Source organism: Chlorocebus sabaeus, chromosome 4 (genome assembly GCF_047675955.1).
Source record: "Chlorocebus sabaeus isolate Y175 chromosome 4, mChlSab1.0.hap1, whole genome shotgun sequence".
Taxonomy (NCBI): Eukaryota; Metazoa; Chordata; class Mammalia; order Primates; family Cercopithecidae; genus Chlorocebus; species Chlorocebus sabaeus.
The window spans coordinates 24,283,653-24,297,785 of record NC_132907.1 but is presented as its reverse complement, the minus strand read 5'-3'; positions in this window follow the sequence as shown (position 1 = coordinate 24,297,785).

Here is a 14,133-nt window from a genome sequence, read left to right as displayed (position 1 = left end):
GGAACAACCAGTACCAGCCACTGCAAAAACATGCCAAAATGTAAAGACCATCGATGCTAGGAAGAAACTGCATCAACTAACGAGCAAAATAACCAACATCATAATGACAGGATCAGGTTCACATATAACAATATTAATCTTAAATGTAAATGGGCTAAATGCTCCAATTAAAAGACATAGACTGGCAAATTGGATAAAGAGTCAAGACCTATCAGTTTGCTGTATCCAGGAGACCCATCCCACATGCAGAGACACACATAGGCTTAAAATAAAGGGATGGAGGAAGATCCACCAAGCAAGTGGAAAACAAAAAAAGGCAGGGGTTGCAATCCTAGTCTCTGATAAAACAGACTTTAAACCAACAAAGATCAAAAGAGACAAAGAAGGACATTACATAATGATAAAGGAATCAATTCAACAAGAAGAGCTAACTATCCTAAATATATATGCACCCAATACAGGAGCACCCAGATTCATAAAGCAAGTCCTTAGAGACTTACAAAGAGACTTAGACTCCCACACAATAATAATGGGAGACTTTAACACCCCACTGTCAACATTAGACAGATCAATGAGACAGAAAATTAACAAGGATATCCAGGAATTGAACTCAACTCTGCACCAAGCAGACCTAATAGACATCTACAGAACTCTCCACCCCAAATCAACAGACTATACACTCTTCTCAGCACCACATCACACTTATTCCAAAATTGACCACATAATTGGAAGTAAAGCACTCCTCAGCAAATGCTAAAACCTGCTCCTGAATGACTACTGGATACATAACAGAATGAAGGCAGAAATAAAGATGTTCTTTGAAACCAATGAGAACAAAGAGACAACATACTAGAATCTTTGGGACACATTTAAAGCAATGTGTAGAGGGAAATTTATAGCACTAAATGCCCACAAGAGAAAGCATGAAAGGTCTAAAATTGACATCCTGACATCGCAATTAAAAGAACTAGAGAAACAAGAGCAAACACTTCAAAAGTTAGCAGAAGGCAAGACGTAACTAAGATCAGAGCAGAACGAAAGGATCTAGAGACACAAAAAACCCTTCAAAAAAATCAGTGACTCCAGGAGCTGATTTTTTGAAAAGATCAACAAAATTGATAGACAGCTAGCAAGACTAATAAAGAAGAAAAGAAAGAAGAATCAAATAGATGCAATAAAAAATGATAAAGGGGATATCACCACCAACCCCACAGAAATACAACTAACATCCAAGAATACTATAAACACCTCTACATAAATAAACAAGAAAACCTAGAAGAAATGGATAAATTCCTGGAGACACACACCCTCCCAAGACTAAACCAGGAAGAAGTTGAATCCCTGAATAGACCAACAGCAGACTCTGAAATTGAGGCAATAATTAATGGCCTACCAACCAAAAAAAGTCCAGGACCAGATGGATTCACAGCCAAATTCTACCAAAGGTACAAGGAGGAGCTGTTACCATTCCTTCTGAAACTATTCCAATCAATAGAAAAAGAGGGAATCCTCCTTAACTCATTTTATGAGGCCAACATCATCCTGATACCAAAGCCTGGCAGAGACACAACAAAAAAAGAGAATTTTAGAACGATATCCTTGATGAACATCGATGCAAAAATCCTCAATAAAATACTGGCAAACCGAATCCAGCAGCACATCAAAAAGCTTATCCACCATGATCAAGTGGGCTTCATCCCTGGGATGCAAGGCTGGTTCAATATACACAAATCAAGAAACATAATCCAGCATATAAACAGAATCAAAGATGAAAACCACATGATTATCTCAATAGATGCAGAAAAGGCCTTAGACAAAGTTCAACAGCCCTTCATGATAAAAACTCTCAGTAAAATTGGTACTGATGGAGCATACCTCAAAATAATAAGAGCTGTTTATGACAAACCCACAGCCAATATCATACTGAATGGGCAAAAACTGGAAGTATTCCTTTTGAAAACAGGCACAAGACAGGGATGCCCTCTTTCAACACTCCTATTCAACATAGTGTTGAAAGTTCTGGCTAGGGCAATCAGGCAAGAGAAAGAAATCAAGTGTATTCACTTAGGAAAAGAAGAAGTCAAATCGTCCCTGTTTGCAGATGACATGATTGTATATTTAGAAAACCCCATTTTCTCAGCCCCAAATCTCCTTAAGCTGATAAGCAACTTCAGCAAAGTCTCAGGATACAAAATCAATGTGCAAAAATCACAAGCATTCTTATACACCAGTAACAGACAAACGGAGATCCAAATCATGAATGAACTCCCATTCACAATAGCTTCAAAGAGAATAAAATACCTAGGAATCCAGCTTACAAGGGATGCAAAGGACCTCTTCAAGGAGAACTACAAACCACTGCTCAGTGAAATAAAAGAGGACACAAACAAATGGAAGAACGTACCATGCTCATGGGTAGAAAGAATCAATATTGTGAAAATGGCCATCCTGCCCAAGGTAATTTATGGATTCAATGCCATCCCCATTGAGCTACCAATGACTTTCTTCACAGAATTGGAAAAAACTACTTTAAAGTTCACATGGAGCCAAAAAAGAGCCCACATTGCCAAGACAGTCCTAAGCCAAAAGAACAAAGCTGGAGGCGTCACGCCACCTGACTTCAAACTATACTACAAGGCGACAGTAACCAAAACAGCATGGTACTGGTACCAAAACAGAGATATAGACCAACGGAACAGAACAGAGCCCTCAGAAATAATACCACACATGTACAACCATCTGATCTTTGACAAACCTGAGAAAAACAAGAAATGGGGAAAGGATTCCCTATTTAATAAATGGTGATGGGAAAACTGGCTAGCCACAAGTAGAAAGCTGAAACTGGGTCCCTTCCTTACACATTATACAAAAGTTAATTCAAGATGGATTAGAGACTTAAATGTTAGACCTAAAACCATAAAAACCCTAGAAGAAAACCTAGGAAATATCATTCAGGACATAGGCATGGGCAAGGACTTCACGTCTAAAACACCAAAAGCAATGGCAATAAAATCCAAAATTGACAAATGGGATCGAATTAAACTAAAGAGCTTCTGCACAGCAAAAGAAACTACTATCAGAGTGAACAGGCAACCTACAGAATGGGAGAAAACTTTTGCAATCTACTCATCTGACAAAGGGCTAATATCCAGAACTTACAAAGAACTCAAACAAATTTACAAGAAAAAAACAAGCAACCCCATCAAAAAGTGGGCAAAGGATATGAACAAACACTTCTCAAAAGAAGACGTTTATGCAACCAACAGACACATGAAAAATGCTCATCATCACTAGCCATCAGAGAAATGCAAATCAAAACCACAATGAGATACCATCTCACACCAGTTAGAATGGTGATCATTAAAAAGTCAGGAAACAACAGGTGCTGGATAGGATGTGGAGAAACAGGAACACTTTTACACTGTTGGTGGGACTGTAAACTAGTTCAACCATTGTGGAATAGTGTGGCAATTCCTCAAGGATCTAGAACTAGAAGTACCATTTGACCCAGCCATCCCATTACTGGGTATATACCCAAAGGAATATAAATCATGCTGCTACAAAGACACATGCACACATATGTTTACTGCGGCACTATTCACAATAGCAAAGACTTGAAACCAACCCAAATGTCCATCAATGACAGACTGGATTAAGAAAATGTGGCACATATACACCATGGAATACTATGCAGCCATGAAAAACGATGAGTTCATGTCCTTTGTAGGGACATGGATGCAGCTGAAAACCATCATTCTCAGCAAACTATCACAAGAACAGAAAACCAAACACTGCATGTTCTCACTCAGAGGTGAGAATTGAACAGTGAGAACACCTGGACGCAGGAAGGGGAACATCACACACTAGGGCCTGTTGTGGGGTGGGGGGAGTGGGGAGGGATAGCAATAGGAGATATACCTAACTCATCATGTAAATGATGAGTTAGTGGGTGCAGCACACCAACATGCACATGTATACATATGTAACAAACCTTCACGTTGTGCACATGTACCCTAGAACTTAAAGTATAATAAAAAAATTTTTAAAAAGAAGAAAAACAGTTTGGCAGTGTCTATAAAGTTACACATACACCTAGATTATGACCCAGTAATTTCACTTCTAGGTATTTACTCAAGAAAAAGATGTCCACAAAAAGACTTGTTTGATAACGTTTACTGGCACTTTATTATATTGCAAAAAATTTAGAGACAATTCCAACATTCTCCCAATAGCAGAACGAATAAACAAATTGTGATAAATTTATACAACAGAATTCTACTAGCAATAAAAAGGAATGAATTACTGATATATACAATAATATGGATAAATCTCAAAAACATTATGTTGAACAGAAGGAACTGTACACAAAGCGAGTACATGTGGTAAGAGCAGGCAAAACTGATTTAGAGGATAGAATTCAGAGTACAGGAATTTACTAGGAAAGATGGCAGCAATATTCTAGGCCTTGCTTAGGGTGTTGGTGGTTATATACCTTTGTCAAAACTCAGCGAACTGCATAGTTTAGAACTGTGCATCTTAATGAATATAGTTGTACCTCACTAAAAATTTTAAAACAAAAAAGAATGAATGAGTGAGTGAGCAAGCAATGAACTAATAAACAAAATTTCACTGTGGGCTAGAATAGCCAAGCTAGACCTCATGAAGACATTCAACTGTACTGGTGAGACTTGACTGGCAGGAAAGAAGTGGATAAGACCATCCTGTATTAGTAGGGAGCAGAGAGAGAGACTGATATAACAAAAGGAAAAAACACAAAAACGTGCCTCTAATGTTTTTCTCAGTTCCTTTATAAGCAATAGAAAACTACAGAGCATCGAGACAGACATAAAACAAACAGGCTTCTACCAACAGCAAGTGTTAATGCCCCTGTACATAGACTGGCAGCTGAGAGTATTTGGGTTGTTATCACCTCAAGTTCCACCAGGAGCTATGGCCCATGGCTGACTTCAACTAAAGGTGAGAGTGGAGAACTACCCTCTTTCCCAAGAGGAAAGGAGTATCTTTGCTACCTACATTGGCTCCTGAAATTTTTGTCTCAGCCAGATGTAACCTGGGGTCATTGTCAATGTTTAAACCTTTTATGTTTTGTTTTGAGATGGGGTCTCACTCTGTTGCCTAGGCTGCAGTGCAATAGCTGCAGATCACGGCTCACTGCAGCCTCAAACTCCTGGGCTCAAGTGATCCTCTGCCTCTTGCACAGCTAGGACTACAGGCAGTAGGCACATGCCACCACGTCTAGATAATTTTCTTATTTTTCTTTTGTAGAGACAGGGGCTTTTTGTGTTGCCCAGCCTGGCCTCGAAGTCCCAGCCTCAAGCAGGATCCTCCTGCCTTGGCCTCCCAAAGTGTTGGGATTACAGGTGTAGGCCACTGTGCCCAACCCAACGTTTAAACTTTTACTTCACGGAAAAACAAGGTGTCCTTACACCTCAGACTTCATTTTTTCAGGAGTTCAGGTCTATTGCCTAGTGCCCTGAGAGCTGGTTTCTGGCCTTGCCAGTTCTAAGATGAATTCAGACATGATGAGTTCTAAGATGGAGCACAGGGTGCCCTGCCCACTCTCAGCTCAAGGTAAAACCCCACCCTCCCAAGGATGTTGAGAGACCCAAGATGACAATCACTCAGACCACTGGAAGGAAACAATTGTTCAACAGACCAGAAGTGATAGGGGCAAATGGTTAATACTGATTGGAAATAATAGAAAAAGAAATCTCCTTTTTCTCTATCTTTACGTATAGATCAAGCACACATTTGAACAATTTAAATGAAATAAATGGAGGATCTATGTTGTACAAAACAAAAATTCGCAAAATGCTAGGAACAATTTTTCCTTATATTTTGTGGAGACCACAATTTTATCATCTAAGAGTTTCTGTCCCTCGATCTCAGCCTTGCTTACCTGCTGTGTCATTGATGGAAGGGACGGAATAGTGAGACAAATATTTTCACTCTTGCTGCTTGGCCCAGGAGTTGGGTTACAGTCACGTGGCTCTAAAAGTGTGGAACCAGCAGATTTATATTTTTAGAGGCAACTGGCAAGGTATATACGGAAAAGAGGTCAAAAAGGATAGGGGCAAAGCTTGGGCAATGTGTAGTCACTTCCTTTTCTAGTGTCATCTTACTTTGCAAGTGTTAACCGTGTGAGCATTTCTTGTTTCCCTTTAGATACAAGGAAAGAAGGTAGACAGGAATTAAGTGACTGGTGTAATCAGCCCAGCAAGTTTCTACCAACGGTTGATAATTCAGCTTTCCTAACTTCAGATCCTTTCTCCTGCCTTGAACCAGGGCCATTTCCTCTTTGACCATGCACCTTGCTAGGGTTTGTGGAGGTGAACCTTCAGAATTCAAAAGGCACTTCCCAAGAGCGCCATAGTCATTCACTAGAAATTTTTACGAAAGCAAGACATTTTTTTTGTCATCCAAAGAAAAGATGCTATAATTTCCTCTTTCCTGTCTAACAGTAATTATGGCTGCCTAACTGAATGAAGGTGAGTCTTCAGAAATGGAGACGGAGAGAGCCTAAGCGCCCCCACTCTTTGCCAGGCGCTTCATTAGAGAGGCCAGGGAAAGTCACAGCAAGGAAGGGCATATATAGCTCATAACAACAAGCAGCGGGAGAGCAGCCTTGAAAGCCAGGCCACTCATTGCCTTGAGACAAAGCTATTCTAATTCTTCTGTCTTTCCCTTGGCCTCTCAACGTCTGAACTTTGTGGACTCAGCTCAGAGAGAAAGAATTACTGCATGTCAGAGGAGATAGATACACTCACCACCATAGCTTAGCTTGAGCTAGAAGAAACAGATCATAATTTTGGGGAAATCAAAGAAATGCCAGCTCTTTTTCCTGTCTTGGAGAAATTGGAAAGGGGACAGAGAAGTGAGAGAAGGCAGAGGGGCAAACAGTAGGACCTGTTCCTGACTACTCCTTCCTGAGGCTTGGCCTGCAGGAGTGGGAATGACAGATACAAGGAGAGCATGAAAGGCAAGGGCATCTTCTTTCAGTTCCCACGCGGGATTCCAGGAGTAGAGGTCAAAACACATGGTCACACAGAAGGAGGCCTGATTGGTACTCAGGAGCTAACCCGGTTCCTGCCTGGGATGAATATGGAATTGAAGGACACTGGGGTGGACAAGCTGACCTCATAGCAAAGGCTGAGTGAACCACTAGCCCAGGGCACTGGTTGGAGAAGTCACAGAAACCCTAGGGCCTGCCTCCTGTGAGATGTGAAAGAAAGTTGAGTCCTCATGGGGGAGATGGTCCATCCTTCCTGGGAGCATATGCAAGCCGAAATAACAGATCACAAGTACTGGTCAAATACAGCAACTGTGGAGGGCACTACAGCACCCAGAAACCCCAAAACCAAGGTCACCCAGGCCACCACTTTAGAGGCCAATCAAGAATAAGCCAATACAAACAGAAAACCAGCATGAAGCTAAGCATCTCATCTTTGCACAATGCCATGAGAGTATGTAAGGTCTCTCCCCAAACCCCCACAATGGATGACATCTTAGGGAAGCAGCAGAAGATGAAAGCAACCTCCAGAGACTGTTTTTATTCCAATGATGCATTGCCCACAGAGACCATTTAACTTATTGTATCAGACTCAAATTTAGTGGTGTAAGGGCGTGACAGGAAAATCAAATTAGCTATTAATATTATTTGTCAAGCCATTCATTACAGACAAATTGAAGAAGCTCTATTCTGTCCAATCAGCTGATTTGTGCTGTATGTTAAAGTTTGTAAATATCCAGTATAGTATGAGGTCTACCTCCTAATTTTTTTGTTTTTCTAGGATATTAGCAATGTGTCCCATGATTTTATCTCATTTAAAAAAATCACGTCCGAGGGTGTCTACACACCTTGGAACATCAGTTTTCAAAGCAGATCCAATACTGAGACATAATGATGTAACACTTTACTGACAGAACAAAGGCATTTCAATCGTTTCAAAGGAAATGGAATAAAATGCAGATCATCAAGTGAAAGGCCCCACAGAATCACTTAACTTTCATTTTATTTTTGTCTTCTTTATAAAATAAAATTGTTACTTAGCCTGGAAAAGTTTCAAAAGATATGGTAATGTCCTAAATATGTTCAGATCTCCTTGCCAAGAAAAAAATACCTTTCAAGATACAAAAAGAACCTGTACAATGAAAGCACCCAACCACTGTCACTGATCTTTCAAGAATTTTGAAAAATGGGAAAAACTGCAGAAAAAGTAAACATGGTCACACATAGAACAGATGTTCAAGAAGGAAAAGAGGGCTGATGTTGTAAACTAGAAGCTGGTGACCTTGATAGCAGTCCTACACTGGAGTCTAGAATGGAGAGTTGGGGCTGGTCCCTGCTCCCTTAGCACAGGGAATGATGATCAGTTAAAAGCAACAAAATTTCACGATGTGTTCGTAGTGTTCATTTGTTCAACTTTTGCCACACTGGCCTTTTTGCTCTCTGTGGCAATGGTGCTGGACTCATTAAAAGCATGCTTTAGAAATTTTACTCTTGAATTTTAGCAAGGGATTTGGCAAGGTGATCTTCATGATGGAAAAGAAGGAAAAATGTGACTGAGTCACAGTACAATGGACTTGTAACTTGATCAGAATAGTGACCAAAGCCAAGCGCGATAGTAGCTCTGGTGTGCATTGGAGCTCTCTGTCCTTGGCTTAGTTCTATTTTTTGAGGTAATGACTTGAATAGAAAGAGTAATGGTAGCTGATGAAATCCATGGGAGACATGAAGCTTTAAGGGAATGGCTAATATATTTGGGGGCAAGATCCGCATCCAAAAAGATTCCAGTAGGCTAAAAGGATGAGCAGCTCTAACCCAATTTATATTTCATAGTTCTGCTTTTTGATGGTGGGCCCTCTGTGTCCTTCTCCCAAAAAAGATCAGCAACAAAAACATCACATCAGTACAGGGGACAAAATAGCACCAAGCTCAAGATTGTCTGCTCTGGAGTCAGACCCCTTTAGGCAAGTTTCTACTGGCGGGAGCCTCAGCCTACCACAGTGTGGAGCTAAGGATACTTACTACCTCATTGGGTTAATGAGAGGATTAAATGAGATGCAAAAGATTCAAAGCATTTAGCACATTGTCTTGCCTATAATAAGCACTCAACAGATAATAACTATATATAGGTCCATACACACACGGTAGCTTAGCAGGAGCATGTGTGAAAAAGACTTGTAGTTTTAGTTGACTCCAAGTTCAACATAAGCCAGTGATCTGATGTAGCCTCCAAAAATAACTGATCAGACTTCAGCTGTCTTTAAAGAGCCATGGTAGGCTGAATATGTGGAGTGAAAATTCTTGCCAGATTCCACATGGACAGACCACAATGGGAGCCCCATACTCTGCTCCCAGTAATTCACCATTAACACAGACCTTAGTAAACTGAAACCCATCCAGCTAGGACGACCTAAGACACCAAGGGCACTTAAGACCTTGGCCCACGAAGAACTGGACTTGTTTAGCCTGGAAGGAAGAATACTTAGGGCATCATGACAGCTGTTTCACATATTTTTAGGACAGTCACATGAAAGAGGAATTAGTGTTCAATGTGGAGCTAAACTGTGATACAAAATCTTTCTACAGAGGAAATGCCAGGGGCTTGGAAATGGCACTGATTAAAAGTATAAACCTTAGTAATGAAACAAGAGGTTTCACTATGCCTTGAAAAAGTCTAGTTCAGCCTTAAGCCAATTTTTTTTTTAATTGTTAAGATTAGGAAACCTTCTCTTTGAAAAAACCATTTCCAGAGATTTTGATCGGCATTACAATTAGGTACACACCATCACTGTTCCATTTTTAGCGGGAAGAAAATTAAATAAGGGAAAGGCACTTGGGTAATTTTCCCAGGTCTGAGGGGAGACTAGAACTCACCACTCCATTTTTCTCACTCTTCACACCTCTGTCTGCTGAATTGATGGGCTATGATGCCTCTTATCTCCATTAGCATTCTCCTTGGAGTTGTGAATATGGTGATGGTTTGAGATAACAATCTTCCCCACCACCCTGACTCTGTTTAAGCTGTATTCCCGTCAATACTCTTAAAGATCCGGCTCATTAGAGTAATGTGATGAAAGCATTTTGGTGGAGAGGTATGCAGCTGGCCGCCATGGAACCCAGAGCAACACTTAGTGACTTCAGCTTGAGCACCATCTCAGATTCTCATTTTTACATTGCCTTAGGACTCTTGCTGTTTTAAAATAAGCTACGTTTTTAAAAGAACCAGAATCAAGTAATTTGTATTCTGGTCACAATACAGGGCTTTGATGGAACAGGCTCAGATTCCTCTCACCTGATCACTGCATCTAAATGAGAAAAAACGGAATCCCATTCACAATGCAAATACTACAGAAAATCAGAAACCATTCTGCCTTATAATCAAAACCAGAAAGTTGTTATTGTAGCTCTGCACCATTTCCAGAGACTACTAATTCACTGCAAAAACCCTGTCCTAAAATGAAAGCCTAGGCAGCATGACATTGTCTCTACTAAAGAACCACTTTGTCTTAGCAGTGTCGCTTCCAAAGTCATGGATGAAGTTGGCTGACAAGAACTGATTTGGGCACTTTGTTCTGGTCACATACTTTTTTAGAAATAAAATATTAATGTCAGCCAGAGTGAGGCAGAAATTAAGTAATTCGGACAATGACTGCCTGGTGACATTTATTAGAGATAGAAACTATTAGAGTGCTTTTCTGACTTTATAGTATATTTTCTAATCATGATGAATTTCTTGAGGTAAGTCTAACACCATAACTGTTTTTTTTTAATTATTATTATACTTTAAGTTCTAGGGCACATGTGCATAACGTGCAGGTTTGTTACATATGTATACTTGTGCCATGTTGGTGTGCTGCACCCAGCAACTCGTCAGCACCCAGCAACTCGTCATTTACATCAGGTATAACTCCCAATGCAATCCCTCCCCGCTCCCCCCTCCCCGTGATAGGCCCCGGTGTGTGATGTTCCCCTTCCCGAGTCCAAGTGATCTCATTGTTCAGTTCCCACCTATGAGTGAGAACATGCGGTAACACCATAACTGTTGATTCTGAATATTTAAAGCATTGTTTGAAGAATTTCCCCCAGGGTTAAAATTTTTTTTTCCTTTCTTCCGTAGAGTATTATTTGGCAGCAAACTTCAAAGGATCCAATAGTGATTTTCAATTATATGTATTATTAGCTCCATAATCAGCCAGCATATTAAAAAGAGCAAAGGCAGTAACTTGGACCACTTGGGACTGGCATCAGGTTTCAAAATTACATTTGGCTCTTGTGCAGGGTAACAGACTTGGTGAAGATTTTTATTCCAGTTATTTATTATTTTGTTTTGTTTCATTTCAATTCTCTACCAATGGTTTTCAAAGTTTCAGACAGCATTGCTGCCTTCACCCAAAGGTAAAAATCAAACCAAAATGTTTTAGGTGTTTCTTTCTTTTCTTTAATGATTTTTGGGTCCTTATACCACCAGTCTGTTTCTCTTTGTTTCTTCTCTTGGATATTTTTTCTTTAATTTTAGCATGCATTGTAATACGTTGAATTATTAGATCATTAGATCATTGTTAGATCATTTCTAAAAGTATATAAAATTACACTGTCATGAATCTTAATGATGCTGATTGCCACTGATGTAGCAAAACACAAAAGAGTTTTGGTTATCGTAGGCCAATGATATCACCCTGAATTGAGAGTCCTGAGGAAATAGGATCAGTGCATCTGGAGGTTTATTCTTTCTTTGGTGGGGGGTGGTTTAAATTATGATTTCTAAGCACCATCTCCAATTTAACTGGAGACAGCATTCTCCATCTCCAATCCTCGCACTTCAGTGTCATAGCTCTGATATGAGTCAGTTTCCCAAAGAGGGGCTGGAAATTTATTCTGAGTAGAAGAGGATGTTGCTTATACCAACAGCCACATCAATCAAATGCTCTGGAATTCAAAACAACTACAATGACTTGATTCACAGAAGAATGTTATGTGCTTTAAAAACCAAGGCAGCATTGTTAGGATGAGGGGACAGGGACAGGCACGCTAAAAAGAAACAAGAGAGAAGAGGATGGGGCCTGAGATTGGACTAGGGAGGAGAGGTCTAATGCTGGCGCTCCATCTGAAGCAGGGCATGTTCAACTGCTGGTATCTGTTTCCTCTGCAGTTTCCCAGCAGAAAAAGAGCTTCAAGCAACCAGCCTTTTACAGACACTCCTTCACAACCTCCCAGTGATTTACAACCACAGCCATGGTGGTTATGGCTGGACCAGGCCCAGCAACTACTCTCAAATTTGGCCATGGGGCAGCAGCCAAATTTCACAGGCTGGTTACAAAATTCATACAGCATGGTGATCATCCTCAAGCTTAGAGTGAGTTGGGCATATTGAAAAATAGAGCAGTGCTTCAGCTTTCATTTGCCGCAAGGCAAAAGCTCAGAGATGGCCCCAAGGTCAAGAGCCCCTTCCTCCCAGATGGCTGTCCTGACCACGGTTTCACAGGCAACTTTTGCCTTCAATTCTGCAGAACTGTGCTGGGGGCATGTACTACAGATAGTTTGCTGGGTTCCATTTTTCCCCTGTCCCCTTTATAATTTAGAAAGAGGCTTAGCTCCTTATCTGATTTAATACTCAGAATGTGATACTCAATGTACATTAACTGCTGAACTGAGAACATTTTTGACATTCTCAATTATAAGATAGTAGGGGCAAGGCCTTAGCCGGCAAATAGAGGCTAACATATTTTCACCTACTAAAATTGCAAGTATTATGAAGTGTGCTAACAGACAATTCATAGCACTTCATAAGACATACAGGTTACATATTCAAAGTGTACCTCTCCTGCTTTATTGTGTCATTACAGACAACAATTATATTTACTACAGATATCTACAGGTTGAGTGAGGAAAGCAATGCCCAGTTGAAAATAAAGATGCAGGAACTCACTAAACACCATCTCTACTAAAAATACAAAAATTAGCCAGGCATGGTAGCACATGCCTGTAATTCCAGCTACTCAGGAGGCTGAAGTGGGAGAATTGCTTGAACCTGGGAGGCGGAGGTTGCAGTGAGCCAAGATCACACCACTGCACTCTAGCCTGGGCAACAGAGCAAGTTTCTGTCTAAAAAAAAGAAAAAAAAAGATGCAGAAACTCAGGTTAGCCCAAAGCCAGTGATTTTCCAGTTACAAATCAAAGCCTGGCAGAACTACATGGAGAAACCAATCCCTTCCAGTCCTTTGCTTTCTTATTTCACTGATGTTGATGGACAGGGTCAAGAGCTTGGTTTACCATGAGAGCAAAGGAAGAGGTCAAGTGAAAATTTTACTGGTTCAAGTAATTTAAGACAATACAGAAATGCACTTTGGAAAAAGACCATCAAGAGTTTAAATCAACAAAATAGAGGGTGTTGCCAACAGGCCCCAAGCCTCTATTTCACCAAAAATCCTCACCATAACCTGCAAAAAGAAGAACCCTTTGAATCCAAGTCTGTCTCAACCAATAAACAGGTCCAATGGCCACACAGCCTCAGCTCTCACCACTCCCACCTCTATTGAGATTCAAAAACTGATAGAAAACTACATGAAGTCTGTAGATAAAATGAATTTAAAGATACAAGGACTAAGAAAGTGGTGAGTGCTGAATATTTGCAGTTCACTCAGTTCTCTGAAGAAAAAGTAAAATATGAAAGTATAAATTTACACTGTTATTACTAATTGTCCAAAATTTGGGTATTCTCCCTAGGAATACAGCTAACAAGGGAGGTGAAAGATCTGTACAACAGGAACTACAAACCACTGCTCAAACAAATCAGAGATGACATGAACAAAAGGAAAAACATTCCATCCTCATGGATAGGAAGAATCAGTATCATTAAAGTGGCCATACTGCCCAAAGCAATTTATAGATTCAATGTTGTTCCATTAAAATACCATTGACTTTCTTCACAGAACTAGAGAAAACTATTTTAAAATTTGTGTGGAACCAAAAACTAGCCTGAATGTCCAAGGCAATTCTAAGTAAAAAGAACAAAGCTGGAAACATCACGCTACCTGACTTCAAACTATACTACAGGGGTACGGTAACCAAAACAGCATGGTACTGGTACAAGAACAGATGCACAGACC